Genomic DNA, 20,023 nt, shown 5'->3' with positions numbered 1-20,023 from the left:
CCGCACAGCGCCGCCCGCCGCCCGCATCTCGCACCACGCCGCCCGCAGCTAGCGCCGCCGGCCCGCCGCCCGCACAGCCACCCCACGCGGCCGACCTCCCGCCGCCGCCAGATCTAGCTGAAGGGCGTGCGCCCCCCCGTCCCCGCCCTCCCGCTCGTGAGCAAGGCCGGAGAGGAAGAAATTGTTACCTTGGGTGACGGCCGGAGAAGAAATGCGACGGCGACCTGGGGGCGAGCTCCTTCAATCCTTCCTCCGGGCAGGCGCGGAACGAAGCAGCGGTCTCCTTTTCGCGAGCTCACGAGCGTGGCTTGCTCGTGTATATTTCCACGCCTCGTATCGTCGTGGCCTGGGCGTGGATGTTTACACGCCCTTTTACACGAGTCGCTGGGAGCTGTTTTTTAGCTCGCATCGTGTATATTTACTATACACGTCCATATAGATGATCCACTAGAGATGCTCTGAGGTGCTGGGTTCGAGTCCCAGGCGCCCCAGCTTTTTGCCCTGTTTCCCATTTCTTATGCAAACTGTCACCGCCGAGCCAAATCTCCTCCTGAGCCGCTGCACTGTGTTGCAATTCGGCACACGTATGTTTTTTTCCTTCTCTAGTTTTTAGTATTTTTCAAGTGCATTGCATATTTACATAAATGCCACTCTTTTATATTATTAATAACTAAATATCCATGCATCCAAATAAAAACATGTCATATATGTAAAATGCTTAGAATTTCATGTACTTTCACAATATGCAACTTTCATCCCTGTTAAAAATATTTAAATTTCCTATTTGCATTAATTTTCATAAATGCCACGTTAAAATGGTTTACTTCATAACTTAATAGCCGTAGCTCCAAATTTAATAAACTACATATGTAACTTGTCTAGAAAAATGCATAGATTAGCATGATGCACTTACTTTGCATGTTTAACAAATATAAAATATGGTTTAGGGCTTAACAGTACCAGATTCAAAATATGCACATGGGGATTTTCCGGATTTGTTGTTTTCGGCCCCATTTAAATTGCTTAGATAGTGTAGCTTTATTATGCTTCACCTCTTGCCATGTTAACCAACATAATATGTATGACTAGCTTAAATGATAGAGAATTAAATAATTGTTGTGATGTTTTGTCAATATGCAACTCATTGCATATTTAGTTGCACTTAACTTCTAGTATTGTTTGTTGCACTTTGCCATGCCATGCCTCATTAAACCGGACATGCATCATACTTGGATGAGCATCATGCTATGTTTGCGTGTTGTGTGTTTACCGTGTTGTTTGCTTCTTTTCGGTTGTGCTCCTTCTCGATAGTTCCTGTTTCGTTGCGATTGTGAGGATTCGTTCGACTACGTGGGATCGTCTTCTTCATGGACTCGTTCTTCTCCCTAGCGGGATTTCAGGCAAGATGACCGTCACCTTGGATCTCACTACTATGTTTGCTACGCTAGTTGTCTCGATGCTATCGCTATGTCGCGCTACCTACCACTTGTTTATCAAGCCTCCCAAATTGCCATGATAGCCTCTAACCTTTTTACCCTTCCTAGCAGACCGTTGTTTGGCTATGTTACTGATTTGCTCAGCCCCTCTTATAGCGTTGCTAGTTGCAGGTTGTTCCATGTTGGGACATGGATATCATGGGATATCACAATATCTCTTATTTAATTAATGCATCTATATAATTGGTAAAGGCTGGAAGGCTCGGCCTTATGTCTGGTGTTTTATTCCACTCTTGTCGCCCTAGTTTCCATCATACCGGTGTTATGTTCCTTGATTTTGCATCCCTAACACGATGAGAATTTATGGGCCCCTCTTGACAGTTCGCTTTGAGTAAAACTCTTCCAGCAAGGCCCAACATTGGTTTTAACATTTTCCATAATAATACTTGAACCTAATAATTAATTGGCATAGGGTGTCATGAACCTGAGGATTTCGACATACAGGGGGGCCAGTGTTGATGGTGTTGGTCCCAAATAGAGCACCCTGCGGGACTGCCCCTAGGCAACTTGGGGTATTTGGATCATGTACGCCTCGCTCATCTGGTGTACGCTGAGAACGAGATCGTGCAACTCCTAACAGGCTAGGTTGGTGCATCGGGAGGTCTTGCTGGACTTGTTTTACCATTGTCGAAATGTCTTTTGCACATGGACTCCGACTCTGATCGGAGGGTCCCGCGATGGAGGATTGTCTCCATGGATCATGAGCTTGTCATGAGCTAAGTTGGGACACCCCTGCAGGGTTTAAACTTTCGAGAGCCGTGCCCACAGTTTTGTGGCAGATGGGAATTTGTTAATATCCGGTTGTAGAGGACTTGAACTAAACTCAATTTAAAATACACCAACCGCGTGCGTAACCGTGATTGTCTCTTTTCGGGGAACTATGAGAGGAGAAAACGGTTGGGTTATGTTTGAATGTAAGTAGTTCAGGATCACTTATTGATCATTACTAGTTTGTGACCGTTTGCATAGTTTCTCATCTTACTCTTGTATTCGTAAGTCAGCCACCATACTTTGCTTAGTCGCTACTGCAACCTCACCACTTTACCCCTTCCTTACCCATTAAGCTTTGCCAGTCTTGATACCCATGGTAACGGGATTGTTGAGTCCTCGTGGCTCATGGTTTACTACACCAACAGTTGCAGGTACAGGTAATGCGATGATCATGACGTGAGAGCGACGTTTGCTTGTGTTGGAGTTCTTCTTCTGCTTCTTCTTCATTTAGGGGATAGGTTCCTAGTCGGCAGCTTGGGCTAGCAGGGTGGATGTCGTCTGAGCTTTTGTTTGCACTTCATCTGTAGTCGGATGTTGTTCTATGTATGATGTATTGATGTACTCTTGTGGCATTGTATGCCTTTGGTATGTATCTCAAATATTATGTAATGGTACGATGGTATCCACCTTGCAAAAGCGTGTCAATATGCGGTTCTATCCTTGGTGGGACCTTCGAGTCCCTTTAGGATAGTGTCGCACATTGTGCGTGACAAGTTGGTATTAGATCCTCGACCGACCATAGGAGCCGTCTTGATTGATCCCTGGCTTTGTTGAGTCTAGAACAAAACTGTTTTGAGTCTTAGGATTATATATATATCGGAGAGTAGGATTCTTTTTTATCCTCGGCCCCCTTCGTCGCTCTGGTGAGGTCTCCTGACGTAGGTGTTTTGACCTCCCTCTCCTCATTTTCACTAAAAAATTAGGATCACGCGGGTATCTTGGAGTCGTTCCGATGATTTTTTGACGATAACATTGTTCTTGGTGCCTCCTGTCATTTAGGGGTTATGGCAGTGTCCCGGGGAGTTGAGCTTCGAGGTGTTGTCGTCACAATTCTATCATTGCAGTTCCGGTATACCTGAATTTTTCGCCGACATCGAAAATCTCTTATATGCAGTTAGTGGTGAGATAACCTCGACGCCACCCAGTACTAGGGCGGGAGTTCGGGAGTATTGCCACAGCTCGTATATCGGATGCTTTTCGAAGGTTGAGGTGCATGATTTCTGGAGTTTTCTTGGTTATGTGTTGACGGATGGATACAGTTGGAGCGTAGGGCTTGTTAGTTGTGTGATATATTTTGTGCCTCCCTGTATCCCCAATACCAGATTGCATAACCAAAAAGTTCCGGGAGTTAATAGGTGGGAATTCAAGTATCACGTAGGATATCTTTCCAACAGACACATGATATGATATGGGGTCTATCATATGTTTGTTCCGGCTTATTCTGCAAGCCAATCCTTTGTTTTGTGTTGGTCTGTGGTAGTTGAGTTGATTCAATGTCAGGTGTTAACTCCATACCTTCCCTAAGCGGTGTTCTCATATTTCTATGAGGATGCTAATCCTTCTTGCTTATCGAGATTTTCATGTCAATTCTTTTCCAATAGGTTCGCTTCTCGTCAAGATGATCTTATCATTTTCCCCATTCGCGAGATCAATTCTAAGTTTTCTCAACGGTGTTTGTTTCATCCGTCCCAAGTTGTCTTTGTTTTCCCGCCCTCCCACCCAATTTCTTCAATGATTCAGATTTCATAATCATGTATCCTTTTATTTATGAGAAGTATCTTCAGCCTTTTCTTTCAATGTTTTACCCGGTTTTTCAAGTTCATCATTCTTCACTCATTTTCTTCTCCGGTGGATTAATTTTAGGCTTCGCTGTTGATCATACCTCTTCCTTTTGTTTCACATATTTTCCCATGCGAGTTTCTTATCCAAGGCTCTCTTATTTATTCACCTCTCCCAGTTCATATTCAGAGTGTTGAAGATATCTCGGAAGATTCGCTTTTCCATTCTCAATCCGTTCAAGTTATCTTGAGGTTGTTACCTCATTCAAGCCATTTAATTCTATTGGTGCAATCTCTCTTTAAAAGTCACTTCAACGGTTTTTCTTCTAAATGGGCCCTAGCGCACAGGTCTTTTCCCAGGATCTTACCTAACTCTTCTAATTTTCCCGGAGCTTTCTCAAATTCCTTTTCGAAGTTTGACGTAAGAATGGATTTCATCAATCATATGTCTTTCTCCAAGATCTTTCAAATTCTTTTCATCGTTGATTCAACCTTTCTACTCCTCATTCCGGAGTGCCTCAATAATTCATGGTGGTGTTTCTCATCGTCATTCTCAGATTTTAAAGACCGAAGAAGAGTTTCTCTTAAATCTTGTCCGTTCTCTCAAAGATTCATGGTTCTAGCTTTATGCCATCCTCTCATAATTGTTTTCGATTGTGAGAATTCATGTCACCCATTCGGACAAAGTCAGAAGTCTTTTCAGTTTGATTCTCTGGAGCCCATCATCTTAGAATTATTCATTCTCAGCTTTCAGCTCTCGTTCTCCAAATCTAACCGGTGCATAGCTCAAGTATTCCTTAGTCAGCTCGTGATCTCTTCATTCTGTTGTATCTAAATTTCCCTAGGTATGTTCGTTCGTTTTCTAACTCTTCCTGGTGAATTGTGCCGTTGCTACGTTCATTTTCAATTCTTATGGTGGTTCTTTCAAGATTCCCCTTCTCTTTACCATATCAATTCATTTGTTATTTTCAAATCCTACCGGTGGTTCATTGAAGACCTTCCCAAGATTGGCTATATCTCTTCAATATTTTCAAGAAGAATAAGTAGTACGCCAAATCCATTGCTTGTTGTCAATTTAAATTGATGAAGGAAACACATAACATAATTCTTATTCTTGTTTCATCCAAGTGATTTAATCCCTTCTTCCGCAGTTTGTTCATGATGAGCATCATGCCATCCTTGTTTGTTTTGCCATGCCTCATTTAACCGGACATGCATCATACTTGGATGAGCATCATGCCATGTTTATGTGTTGTGTGTTTACCGTGTTGTTTGCTTCTTTCCGATTGTGCTCCTTCTGGATAGTTCCTATTTCGTTGCGATTGTGAGGATTCGTCGACTACGTGGGATCATCTTCTTCATGGACTCGTTCTTCTCCCTAGAGGGATTTCAGGCAAGATGACCGTCACCTTGGGTCTCACTATTATCTTTGCTTTGCTAGTTGTCTCGATGCTATCGCTATGTCGCGCTACCTACCACTTGTTTATCGAGCCTACCAAATTGCCATGATAGCCTCTAACCTTTTCCACCATCCTAGCAAACCGTTGTTTGTCTATGTTACTGCTTTGCTCAGCCCCTCCATGATATCCATGTCCCAACATGGAACAACCTGCAACTACACCTGCAACTAGCAACACTATAAGAGGGGCTGAGCAAAGCAGTAACATAGCCAAACAACGGTTTGTTAGGATGGTGGAAAAGGTTAGAGGCTATCATGTTAATTTGGGAGGCTTGATAAACAAGTGGTAGGTAGCGCGACATAGCGATAGCATCAAGACAACTAGCAAAGCAAAGATAGTAGTGAGACCCAAGGTGACGGTCATCTTGCCTGAAATCCCGCTAGGGAGAAGAACGAGTCCATGAAGTAGACGATCCCATGTAGTTGAACGAATCCTCACAACCACAACGAAACAGGAACTATTGAGAAGGAGCACAACCGGAAAGAAGCAAACAACACGGTAAACACACAACACATAAACATGGTATGATGCTCATCCAAGTATGATGCATGTCCGGTTTAATGAGGCATGGCAAACTGTCGCAGCACTCCTGGGTGGTTCACAAGCGCCACCCTCGGACCGCCATGTCAAGAAGTTCTTTTGCCAAGTGGGTGCCGCATGCGTGCAGTAGGGAGCTCCTCCGGGATGGGCGGCACCCGAGGCCGACCTCACCTACGACTCAACGGACCATCCTGTGACCACCGCGGGCGCAGGCGCGCTCCCGATGCTCTACACCCCCACCATCTGCAACGTAGCGATAACTAAGACCCTCATCGACGGCGGGGCCGGCCTCAATGCGCTCTCCATGGAAGCTTTCGGCTTGCTTCACGTGTCACATGGCCGGCTCCGCCCCACCAAGCCATTCTCCGGGGTTGTCGACGGCTCCACCAGCCCCTGGGGCAGATCCGCCTCCTAATCACTTTTGGCACCCGCGACAACTACAGCACCGAGCTCATTGACTTCGACATCACCCGCATCGGTCTCCCGTACAGCGCCATCCTTGGGTACCCAGCCTTGGCCAAGTTCATGGCGGCAACTTACCCTGCCTATAACCTCATGAAGATGCCAGGAAGCAGCAGTGTCCTCACCATGGACGGAGACACCAAGGAGGCGCTGGCGTCTCTCAAACTCGCCTTCAGGGCCGCGGCTACCACCGGCCAGAAGCGGGAGGGGCCCCTGAGGTCCCAGGGGTTGCGTTGGCAAAAAAGAAGCAATTGTTCTCTCAAGATCGGGCAGAGACGAAGCAGGTGCTGGTTGATGAGAATGGGGCATCAGGAGCCACTTTCACCATAGGTGCTAACCTTGCCCAGACCAAGAAAAGGCACTCGTCGATTTCTTGCGCATGAACAAGGAGGTGTTCACATGGAGCCCAAGGACCTGGTTGGAGTCCCAAGGGGGTGATCGAGGATCACCTGAGGGTGTGCCCCAATGAAGCAGAGGGCGCGGCGGCAGTCCACAGAGAAGCAGTCATTCATCGTCCAAGAAACCCGCAAGCTGCAAGATGCTGGTGTCATTTGGGAGGTGCGGTACCCAGAATGGTTGGCAAACCCAGTCATCGTCCCCAAGAAAGGCGGGAAGGAACGCATGTGCGTCGATTTCACCAACCCCAACAAGCCCTGCCCTCAAGAGCCCGTTCCGCTACGGCACAGCAACCAGATCGTTGACTCCACCGCCGAGTGTGACCTACTATGCTTCCTGGATGCATTCTCAGAGTATCATCAAATCAAGATGGCGGTGCAGAATGTCGAGAAGACAGCCTTCCTGACCCCGTGCGGAGTGTACTGCTACACCTGCATGCCTTTTGGGCTGTGTTGTTTAGGAAATCGTTAACTGGTAGCTGCTCGGTTGGCTGGCGAGTAGGGGATTAATAGGCTAATCGGCCATTTAATCAATTAATCGGATGATTTATCGGTTTATCGACTACTCGGTGACCCTACGAGTAGGGATTAATCGGCAAGTTAACTGGTTAATCGAACGAATTCTTGAACATGGGCTGCGTAACGCCGGAGCAACCTTCTAGTGGCTGATGCACATCGCTGTGTGCCAACAGCTCGGGAGGAAAGCTGAGGCCTACATCGACGACATAGTGGTGAAGTCTTGGGAGGCAAGGACCCTCATCGAGGATCTGGAAGAGAAGTTCACCATCTTGCGCAAGGTGGACCTACGTCTCAACCCGGAGAAATGTGTGTTTGGTGTCCCCTCCGGCAAGCTGTTGGGATTTCTGGTGTCACATAGGGGAATTGAGGCAAACCCGGAGAAGGTCAAGGCAATAGAAAGGATGAGTCCGCAACAGACTCTCAAGGAGATGCAAAAGTAGGCGGGCTGTGTGACCTCACTAGGGCATTTCATCTCCAAGCTAGGGGAGTGTGCCCTCCCGTTCTTCAAGCTGATGAAAAAGAAGGGCCCGTTCGAGTGGACTCCGGAGGCTGACGCAGCATTCCAAGACCTCAAGAGATATCTCACCAGCCCACCGGTGATGGTGGCGCTGCGTCCTCTCGAGCCCCTGGTGCTTTACCTGGTTGCCACGCCTCACTCGGCAAGCGTAGCGCTGGTGGCCGTCCGTGTCGGATTCAGGGCTCCGCAGACCCTTGAGAGGTTCGAACACTGGGTGTGCATGAAGAACACTCTCTTCCTAGCTCGCTCGCTAACGATCCCACGGCCTAGCTCGACGAACTCAAAGAACGAGAGACACAGAGATTTATCCTGGTTCGGGCCACCTTGCGGTGTAATACCCTACTCCAGCTTTGTGGTGGATTGCCTCGAGGGGCTGAGGATGAACTTGTAAAGTGGATGAACAGCCTCGGGAGGTGAGGTGTTCTTGAGCTAGATGAGTTGGTGAGCTGGTCAGGGTGGGACGTGGATCCCCCCTCTACGGTGGTGGCTAAGTCCTATTTATAGTGGCCTTGGTCCTCTTCCCAAATGTTAGGCAGGAAGGGATCCCACAACGGCCAAATGCGAAGGTAGACAACTAGTACAAGCTATCCTGACAAAAGTAGTCTTCGCCTGCAAAAGGCTCTGGTGGTGACGTTGTCGTGGGCTCTGCGATGACCTCCGTCTTGCCGTCCTGGCGGTCTTGGTCTAGTTGCACCGATATGGAAACCTTTGCTTGATTCCTCGGGACTCCACGCCTGCGCTTGCCTCCTTAGCACCAAAGAGGAAAATGGTACACTACACCCGTTGGCGCCCGCCTTGCCTTGGTTGTCATGGCTCACATCATGTGAACCTCGCGAGGTGCACCTTGCCTTGATATCTCCGCTCCTCGGGAGCCAGCCTAGTGAGGCCGCCCCCCAGGGAGGTCTCGATGTCACCCGCCTCGCGAGGGTCTTGAGTCATTGTTGCTGGAACTGGGCCGTACAGGGCCGCTAATGGAGCCACGCCACGGGCCACAGGCAGGAAAGTCTGGGTACCCCCGGTCCCAGAACACCGACAGTCCGGGAGGAGCACCAGGCCAAGGGCCTGCCACACGACGCCGCGCGCTCGGTCAAGATGATACAGTCCCAAGACGATGCCCCTGAAGCCTCGATGGAGCCAACAGATGACCATGTTCCACAAGACGGCACTCAGGATGTTGCAGTTGCCCCAATAGGCGACCGAGCTCCTGAGGTCCCCCAGCCTCAGGAGGTTCCAGACTCCACCATCACTTCCGCCCTCGTCAAGCACCCAGTGTACTTCGTCAGCACGGTACTGCAGGACATGTGGGCACGCTACCCCATGCCACAGAAGCTCTTGCTCGCGCTCCTCAGCGCCTCGTGCAAGCTGCGCCACTACTTCCAAGGCCACCCCATCAAGGTCGATCGTCTAGGCTTACCCACTAGAGAGGGTGCTCCGAAGCCCTAATGCTGTAGGTAGGGTCGCCGAGTGAACATCGAATTGTAGGCGTTTCAGCTGGAGTTCAGCACCACCGGGGTCATCAAGGGCACCGCACTCGATGACTTCGTGGCGGAATGGACCGTCGCTCCAGGGTCAGTAGCGGGCGAGGACTGATCCCTCTTGCCAGGGAGCGAGGCACTAGACAGCTGGGTCATGTACTTCGATGGCACCTTCGCACGATGGAGCCGTACTCATTTCGCCCACTTAGGACAAGCTCTACTACGCCATGCAGCTTTGCTTACAACACAGCGAAAAGGTCTCCAACAACACCGCGGAGTACGAAGGCTTGATTGCAGGCCTCAAGGCCGGGGCCGCGTTGGGCGTGAAGTGCCTCGCCATCAAAAGAGACTCTCAGCTCCTCGTCAACTTCTCCAACAAGGTGTACGAGCCAAAGGATGAACACATGGAGGCATACCTGGCGGAGGTACGCAAAATTGAGAAGCAATTCTTCGGCCTGGAGTTGCAGCACGTGCCTCACAGCACGAACAAGGAAGACGATGATATCGCCAAGAGAGCATCCAAGTGCCAGCCTCAGGAGCGCGGCATCTTCGAGGAGCGGCTCTTCAAGCCTTCGGCAGCCCCTCCGGCCGCGGAGCCAACACTGCCCCAGGAGGAGCTCCCACCAGCACCGACCTCGGGAGCCCCCAACTGCGGCCCGACCCCGGGAGCACGCTTGCTCCTCGCGCTCAAGCCTCAGGAGGGGTGCTGGACCAAAGAATTCAAGGCGTGCCTGCTTCAGGTAACCTTGCTGGAGAAGGAGGAAGATGCGGAGCGTGTGGCCCGGCAGGCCACAGCCTACTGCATTCAGGACGGTGAGCTCTACCGAAAACGACCAAATGATGTTTCCTCGCGATGCATCTCCGGGAAATAGGGGTACGAGCTATTAGCCAACATACACGGCGGAGACTGCGGGCATCACCCGTCATCACGCACCTTGGTGGGCAAGGCATTCCGCAACGGGTTCTACTAGCCCACGGCGCTCAACGACGCAACCGAGCTGGTGAGATCCTGTGAAGCCTGCTTGTTCCATGCCAAGCAAATCCACCAGCCTGCTCAGGGCCTCTAGACCATTCCTCTCACATGGCCAGTCGCGGTTTGGGGGCTGGACATCTTGGGACCATTCTCACGAGCGTCCGGGGGCTACCGCTACCTCTACGTCGCCATCGACACGTTCACCAAGTGGGTAGAGGTGGAAGCCGTCCACACCATTCCGGCCGGCTCGGCAGTCAAGTTCATCAAGGGCCTCGTGAGCCGCTTCGGGGTCCCTAACCGTATCGTCACTGACAACGGCTTGTAGTTCACTAGCAACCTCTTCCAAACATATTATGCTAACCTTGGAACACAGATATGCTACGCCTCAGTGGCACACCCTAGAAGCAACGGCCAAGCTGAGCATGCCAAGATGGAGGTCCTGAGAGGCCTCAAGACAAGAACCTTCAAGAAGAAGCTCGAGGCCTACGGCGGGGGCTAGCTCGATGAGCTCTAGTCTATGATGTGGTCCATCCGCACCACCGCCACCAAGCCAACGGGCGAGACCCCGTTCTTCCTCGTCTACGGAGCCGAAGCGGTTCTCCCTCACGAGGTCAAGCATCGCTCCACACGGGTCTTGCCATTTGATGAGGCACGCCAGGACACCACGCAGGGGATGGACCTCGTGCTGGGGGAGGAACACCGCCGTCAAGCATCGCTCCGGGCGGCCAGCAGGCGTTGAAATTTGAATCTTTGATTCAAATTGGTTCAAACCCCTCTAGCCTTAGTTGCATTAGCCCAACACACTCATATTGCCATGTTTCATGCATGCATCATATTGTCGCACATTGTTTGGTGATGGTTGTGTATCGGTGTTCTTTGCGGCAGGTTCTGCCTCCAAGGAGTACCGTGATTACCCTAACGAAGAACCGTATCAGTGCATCGAACCATCAGGCAAGCAACCAACCATTTGATCATATCGATACAATCCCATGTTCTCGCTCCTGCTCTCTTTTACTGCATTAAGACAACGCGTTTCAAACTGCTGTGTGCTACGGCAGTTGAACCCACTTCCTCTGCATGACCTGTCATTGCCACAGTAACTAGATGAAACCCACTAGCATGTGTAGGAGTTGATTGAGCCATATGTATGTGTTGTTCCTACCTTGCTATGCCTGCTATGCTTAGAGTCGTGTCAGGTCTGGTTCATCTGGGTGATGGGCTAGAGTGAAATGATTATATCGGTAATGAGAGTGGTGTGGTGAACACGATTTGGTAAAGGTATCGATGAAAGGCCATGTAGGAGTACATGGTGGGTTGTTTCATTGAAGCCGACCTTAAGCATTGAGATCTGTATGTGTGATTTAAGATACAGCTACTACCATGCATTGGGCCCTGAAATATGACCCCGCTCGACTTCTTATCCACCCTAGTTCTCTGTCCAGGAGTTGCAAGTAGTTTCTGGTGTTTGTAGCCTACTGGAGGCCGTGGACAGCACTGACCGTAGGGGTGGGCTGTGATGCGGTAGGTACGTGGCACGGTGTACCGAATACCCGTTAGGTATCTCGGGAACCCTGTTCACATCGTTTGGGGCTGTGAGCGAAACCTCGGCCGGGTCTCCTCATGGATGGAACCCGAATAGGCGATAAACCTGGACTAGAGACTTAGGTGTTTAGGTAGGTCATGGTCTACACCCACGTCGGCTTTCGCTTGAAGTCTGCCGAGCACATGTCGTGTGCAGACGCTAAGTGGTGGAAACATGTATGAAGAAGTACACCCCTGCAGGGTTAACATGATCTATTCGAATAGCCACGTCCGCGGTAAAGGACTACTTGGTTGCCTATACAGTTCATAGACAAGTAAATGGAAACTACTAAAAGCCTCAAGATAAGTGTGAGTGCCGAGGATGGCTCTTCCGTAGGAAGACGGAGGTGGATCCTCGGTAGTGTATTGAAGTGGTGAGTAGTGGACTCGTGTGCGCAAAACCATTTCAAGTTGGAGTCACGTAGGATAGCCTAGCCAAGAGTCAAAGCTGGCTTGCTGCAACAACTCCACCAACCCTTCTTGATAATGTGCATGTATGTAGGATCTGATGTAAGTCTTGCTGAGTACCTTTGTACTCATGTTGCTATAATTTACATTTTTACAGAAGACGCTGCAACCCCTTCTGATGGGTTCTTCGTAGACGTTGACATCAATGAGTAGGCTAAGGCCCAGGTGGTGATCCTGAGCTTGTGAAGGACCACGTAGTATAGCTAGGCTTTCCAAGCCTCTTTTATTTTACTAGTTGTCTGTACCCAGACAAGCTACTTCCGTTGCTGGTTTGTATGACTGTATGACTTGAATGCTGGGTCGTGTGACCCGTACCTATGTGTATGTTATGTATGGCTCTCTGAGCCTTAAATAAAGTACTTGTGTCGTAGAGTCATGTTGTGATGCCATGTTGTATTTGCACATATCGAGCATATTGTGTGTATGTTATTGAAATGCTTGGTATGTGTGGGATCTGACTATCTAGTTGTTTATCTTTAGTAGCCTCTCTTACCGGGAAATGTCTCCTAGTGTTACCGTTGAGCCATGGTAGCTTGCTACTGCTCTGGAACACTTAGGCTGGACGGCATGTGTCCTTCTTCGTTCCTGTGTCTGTCCCTTCGGGGAAATGTCACGCATTGAGTACCGGAGTCCTGTTAGCCCGCTACAGCCCGGTTTACCGGAGTCCTGCTAGCCCAGTGCTACAGCCCGGACCCACTTGCTGATGACCGACACGTTCGAAGCTGGGTCATGGATGCCTGTCCCTGTAAGTCTGTGCCACTTTGGGTTTACAACTAGTCATGTCAGCCCGGGCTCCTTATCATATGGATGCTAGCGACACTATCATATACGTGAGCCAAAAGGTGCAAACGGTCCCGAGAAAAGGTAAGGCGACACCCGTGGGGATACCGTGCGTGAGGCCGCAAAGTGATATGAGGTGTTACAAGCTAGATCGATGTGACATCGAGTCGGGGTCCTGACAGCGTTGGTTCCAACGTGAAACATTTTAGTTTGGAGATATTTGGGCATCTGAATATTTTATATAATTTTAAATGCCCAAATTCAAATATCTATGATTTAATTCAAAGACCCTAGGATGACCTAGGAAAATGTGCATCACTTTTGTCAGGGGTTCTGAACCAGGACAAAAATGATGGGCATTTTAGAAGGGCATTTCAGGTTCATTGAAAAAGTTTTTAGTAAACCCTAGTTGGTTTCAGAGGGGGCTGGGGGTTCTGTCATCCCCATTTCAGGTTTCTGATGAAAGAATAAACATGATGCAACACTCTAATGCATGAACTAGCTAGGGTGTGACAACTCACCCCCACTCAAAAGAATCTCGTCCCGAGATTTGGGTTCCTCCAGGAAGAAGGCAGGATACTCAAGTCGAAGACGATCCTCCCTTTCCCAAGTTGCTTCATCCTCAGAATGGTGCGACCATTGAACTTTGAGAAACTTGATATTATGACGTCGAGTGGTACGCTCGGCCTGATCGAGGATACGAATGGGGTACTCTCGATACGTAAGATTATCTTGGAGATCAAGCGTTTCGTGGTCCACTCCACGGATACGATCCGAGAAGCAACGCCTGAGTTGAGAAACGTGGAAGACATCGTGGACTCTGGAGAGATGTGGAGGTAGTTCCAACTGGTAGGCAACTTCTCCTCGTTTAGCGAGAATACGGAAAGGTCCAATGTAACGAGGAGCCAATTTGCCTTTGATACCGAAACGATGGGTTCCCTTCAAAGGAGTAACCCGAAGGTAAGCCTTCTCGTCAACCTCGAAAGTCATAGCCTTATGTTTTCGGTCATATTGACTCTTTTGACGAGATTGGGCTGTTTTCAACTTTTCATGAACGATGCGAACTTGCTCTTCTGCTTCCTGAATCATATCCGGGCCAAAGAATTGTATTTCCCCGGTTTCTGACCAGTTAAGGGGTGTTCGACACCGTCGTCCATAGAGAACTTCAAAAGGGGCTTTACCCAAGCTAGATTGATAGCTGTTGTTGTAAGCGAATTCGGCAAATGGAAGGCACTTCTCCCACTCCATTCCGAATGAGATAACAGAGGCTCGAAGCATGTCTTCTAGGATCTGGTTGACGCGTTCTACCTGACCACTCGATTGAGGGTGAAAAGTGGTGCTAAAGGAAAGGCGGGTTCCCATAGCATTTTGGAAACTTTCCCAAAATCGAGAGGTGAAAAGACTTCCTCGATCCGAGTTAATTTCCAAAGGAACACCATGGAGAGACACTATTCGGGAGATGTATAAGTCTGCCAACTGGCTAGCGGTTATACTCTCACGAACAGGTAAGAAATGGGCCACTTTGGAAAGGCGATCGACAACGACGAAGATAGCATTATTCCCTCTCTTGGTTCTGGGAAAACCGGTAATGAAATCCATACCAATTTTATCCCATTTCCATTCAGGAATAGCTAAGGGTTGAAGGGTGCCAGCAGGCCGTTGATGCTCTGCTTTTACACGACGGCAGACGTCGCAATTAGCAATATACTGAGCAATTTCTCTCTTCATCCTAGTCCACCAGAACCTCTGGCGTAGGTCCTGATACATCTTGGTACTACCGGGATGAATGGTGAGAGGAGATTCATGAGCCTCCTTAAGGATCAACTGCCATAGATGCTGGTTCTTGGGAACCACTAAACGGTTCTCAAAGTACACAACACCATGACCATTTGTGGAGAAACAACTAGCACCTCCGCTAGCAATGTTCTCCTTGATTTTAGATATTCCCTTATCTTGCTTTTGGGCAGCGATAATTTGATCCGTAAGAGTAGGTTTCGCCACCAAGGTGGAAAGAAATCCTTGAGGAACAATGTGAAGGTTAAGCTTCCGAATTTCCTCATGGAGAAGCGGTTGACTTTGTTGTAACATCAGGTTGTCACAATAAGATTTACGACTTAGCGCATCAGCCATGACGTTGGCTTTCCCTGGGGTGTAAGTTATTCCTAAGTCGAAATATGTGATCAACTCAACCCAACGTCTTTGCCTGAGATTCAAATCCGGTTGGGTGAAGATATACTTCAGACTTTGGTGATCAGTGAATATTTCGCAACGATTACCAAGAAGGTAATGTCGCCAGGTTTTAAGTGCATAGACTACGGCTGCAAGCTCTAGATCATGAGTAGGATAATTCTCCTCATGTGGGTGCAATTGCCGTGAAGCGTAAGCAATTACGTGTCGATCTTGCATGAGAATGCAACCTAGTCCTTGTCGCGAGGCGTCGCAGTAGATAACGAAGTCCTTGGAGAAGTCTGGCGGTACCAGTACGGGAGCAGAAGTCAGGCGTCTTTTCAGTTCCTGAAAGCTGTGCTCACATTGTGGAGTCCACTCGAACTTTTTATCTTTCTTGAGGAGTTCGGTTAGAGGTTTAGCAACTTTGGAGAAGTTCTCGACAAAGCGATGGCAATAGCTCGCTAAGCCCAGAAAACTCCGAACTTGCTTGACCGATTCAGGTGGAGTCCAATTAAGGACGGCTTGAACTCGCTCAGGGTTAACAGCAATACCTTTACCAGATATTACATGACCCAGATAGGTCACTTCTGACAACCAGAATTCACATTTAGAAAATTTGGCATAAAGGCGATGCTCTCGAAGTTTCTTCAACACTAGCCTTAGATGTTTGGCATGTTCTTCCTCATTCTTGGAGTAGATGAGTATATCATGGAGGTAAACCACGACGAATTTATCCAAATACTCCATGAAGATTGAGTTCATTAACCGAGAAAAGGTGGCTGGAGCATTGGTTAAACCGAAGGACATGATGGTGTACTCGTATTAGCCATAACGAGTAACAAAGGCCGTTTTAGGAATGTCCCCGTTCCTGATTTTGATTTGATGGTAGCCCAACCTCAAATCCATTTTGGAGAAGATTGAGGATCCAGCGAGCTGATCATACAGGTCATTGATCCTGGGGAGCGGATATTTGTTCTTGATTGTGACCAAATTGACAGGTCGATAATCTACAACCATCCGGTCCGTACCATCCTTCTTCTTGACGAAGAGGACGGGGCAAGCCCACAGAGATGAACTAGGTCGGATGAAACCCTTTTTCAAGGACTCATCGAGTTGTTTCTTAAGCTCGGCTAGTTCTAGTGGTGCCATCTTATAAGGTCTTCTAGCAATCGGGACGGTTCCTGGAATGAGGTCTATTACGAACTCCACATCCCTGTCAGGTGGAACACCTGGCAATTCCTCTGGAAAGACATCCGGAAAGTCACGGACTACCGGAACGTCCTCAAGGTCTGGTAAAGGGCTGGCGTTAAGAGAATATAACTGTCGCTTGGCTAATCGGGTCAGGACATTGACTATCTTCCCCGAAGGATGGGTGAGTTGAACAGTCCTAGAGAAGCAATCAATTTTGGCATGATGGGCTGACATCCAGTCCATACCCAAGATGATATTAATATCTGAAGATTTAAGAGCTATCAAAGATGCAAGGAAAACAAGTCTGTCGACTTGGATTTCATTTCCATGACTTACCCTAGAGGTTTGCCATTTGGATCCTGGAGTTTGAATTACCATAGAGGATGGCATGTCACCGAATGCGGTGTTATGCAAGCGAGCATAGTTCTCGGATATGAATGAATGAGATGCTCCTGTATCAAAAAGAACAGATGCCGGGTGGCAATTAACAAGGAGCGTACCGAGAACGACGTTGGGATCCTCTTGAGCTTCTTCAGCAGAAATACAATTGACATTGCCACGTGTAGCGGTGGCCGGCTTGGCGTGGAACACTTTCCCTGTCGGCTTGCCACGGCCAACAACTTTAGCAGATTGGTTGGGGTTGGTTTGGGGACACTCGGCATATAGTGGCCAGATTCTCCACACTTGAAACAAGTCACGGAACTGGTATGTGGAGGAGCACTGTTAGTTGGACCACCATAGGGCTTGGCTGGTGCAGACTATTGAACGGGGCGAGGCGCCTGGAAGGATGGCCTCGGTGTGAACCTGGGTGGCAGGGCAGTGTTGGGCACCCACACGCGGCGCTTCTGAGGGCCAGCACCGGATGAGGAACCCACATCACGGCCATGCTTGCGTGTTGCGTCATAATCAGACTGACTAGTCTCAGCACTGATGGCCTTGTTAACAAGCTTCTGAAAAGATGTGCACTCATGCAGACGGAGGTCGCGGCGAAGCTCAGGACTAAGCCCCTTACGCAACCTTGCTTGCTTCTTGGCATCAGTAGAAACTTCCTCAGTGGCATATCGTGCGAGGTTACCGAACTCCCTGCTGTAAGCATCCACAGAGAGTCGGCCCTGAGTGAAACTGCAAAATTCCTCACGTTTACGGTCCATGAGACCCTCCGGAATGTGATGTTCACGGAAAGCCTCGCTGAATTCAGCCCAAGTAGTGACATGGCCCGCTGGGCGCATAGCTCCATAATTCTCCCACCAGAGACTGGCGGGGCCTTCAAGATGATATGCAGCAGAGGTGACCTTGTCAGCCTCAGCTACCAGCGCGGAACACAGTTTGTGAGAGATACTGCGAAGCCAGTCATCAGCGTCGAGAGGCTCGACGGAGTGGTGGAACGTGGGTGGATGTAACTTGATGAAATCACTGAGTGACACCACGTTAGTCCTCTGATGGTGTGTTGTGTTCTGTTCAATACGCTCCAACAAACGGTTGGTCTCCCGCTTGTTTCTTTCGGCTTCCATCATAACCTCGGCTAGGGAAGGAGGATGAGGCAGATTTGCATTCCTGACTTCACTGCCTTCGGCCTGCTCTTGAGGAGCAGGGTTATTGCGCGTGTTGACCATCCTAGGTAAACAAGACAATGATTTAGTCAAAATGATAAGATTCCGACACAGGATACAGAATGTAAGGAATAACTCGGAATGCAAGATGATCATCCGTATGACATGGTAGATACAGAATCTGCTTCTTTTATTCCATCGTCATACACACCATACAAGGTTTAGTACAAGACCAAACAAGGTACTATTACGGTGAAAAGAGGATTACATCTCATCGGAGGCATCCCAAGCTCCTATACATTATTTTTCTACACCTCCGGAAGGCGGTACAAACTAGGTCATATCCCACGAGTCACGCAGGACGATAGACGACACAGCTAGTACGAACTAGTGATACTACCACTAACTCAGACCGATCCGTAGTAGTCCTCGTAGAAGTCACCTCCATATCCTGGAAGCTCAACATGATCATCCGGGAACAGACGATCCCGCGGAGCTTGAGGACCATAGGGGCTAGGATGAGGTCTTGGACCAACAGACGGTGGCCTGCGAGAACCGCGAGGTGGGGTGATGCCTCCTACATCACGCCAACCCATCACGTCTGGCAGAGCAGATCTCACAGGATAGATATCGCGCATATCCGAATATCCAGCTTGCACCGCCGGTGCAAACCGAGTCAACGTGGCCCAATGGTCAGCACGGGTATTGAAAAGCTCTAGCCTCAAGGCCCGATTTTCACGGTCCTTATCCTCGAGCATCTCAGCAGTGGTGCGAGTCCGTGAATCCTCCTGAGTGGGGTCAGCATAGATAGCCTGGAGATACCCTTGTTCTCTCGGAAGTGATCCTGGCATATACCGGAAATCAGAGTCCCGAAATAGGCCAGACCTGACTCGCATGATGGTCATCATAGAGTAGGCGGCGTCCTGCACAGCCATCTCAATAGTAACCCCGATTCCATAGGAGCAGTGAAGGGGCTCGGTGGATCCAGGATAAGATGGAAATATCCTGACAGTGCAGAGATACTGACTTTGATTAAAGTCTCGGAATTGCTCTTTGACCGTGTACTCAGGATACCAACGGTATCCAGCCTCAGTCATTACCCTGACCAACATGGCGGTATGGCCGGGTACATCTAGGCATCGAGTCAGGCGAACCACTTGATTAAGGTCGCGAGTGGCCATCTGAAAGCACAACCATAATGCAAAGGCATTAGAATTTCTAGCAAAATTTCGGCAGCATAACAGCTGTAAATGCTCAAGAAGGATTTTGAGACATTTGACAAAGGATTTCATACACACTCAACATCATCATATCAAAGTTCTGAGTCCATCCTAACAACATGATGTGGTAGTAGAACTGTACTAGGCTTGTATCCATCAAACCTATAAGGTACTACTGATTAGTAACACGTGATCCTGATAGAGAGAAAAGATCCTAATTCCTTAACCCCCGGTGGAAGAATAGACTGACTCAGATCAGAATGTCATAAGATAAGGAGTAAAAAGAACCTTACGTTCCAACCCACAAACAATTCCCCTACATATAACTAAAGAATTTCTAGACTCAACATCGACCAGTTTGGCTTGGAGAACCTACAGGCAGTCCGGCTCTGATGCCAACGCTGTCAGGACCCCGACTCGATGTCACATCGATCTAGCTTGTAACACCTCATATCACTTTGCGGCCTCACGCACGGTATCCCCACGGGTGTCGCCTTACCTTTGCCCGGGACCGTTTGCGCCTTTTGGCTCACGTATATGATAGTGTCGCTAGCATCCATATGATAAGGAGCCCGGGCTGACATGACTAGTCGTAAACCCAAAGTGGCACAGACTTACAGGGACAGGCATCCATGACCCAGCTTCGAACGTGTCGGTCATCAGCAAGTGGGTCCGGGC

This window comes from Triticum dicoccoides, chromosome 2A (genome assembly GCF_002162155.2).
Source record: "Triticum dicoccoides isolate Atlit2015 ecotype Zavitan chromosome 2A, WEW_v2.0, whole genome shotgun sequence".
NCBI classification, from domain to species: domain Eukaryota; kingdom Viridiplantae; phylum Streptophyta; class Magnoliopsida; order Poales; family Poaceae; genus Triticum; species Triticum dicoccoides.
The sequence above is the reverse complement of the archived record's forward strand: the minus strand, read 5'-3'. Positions refer to the sequence as shown.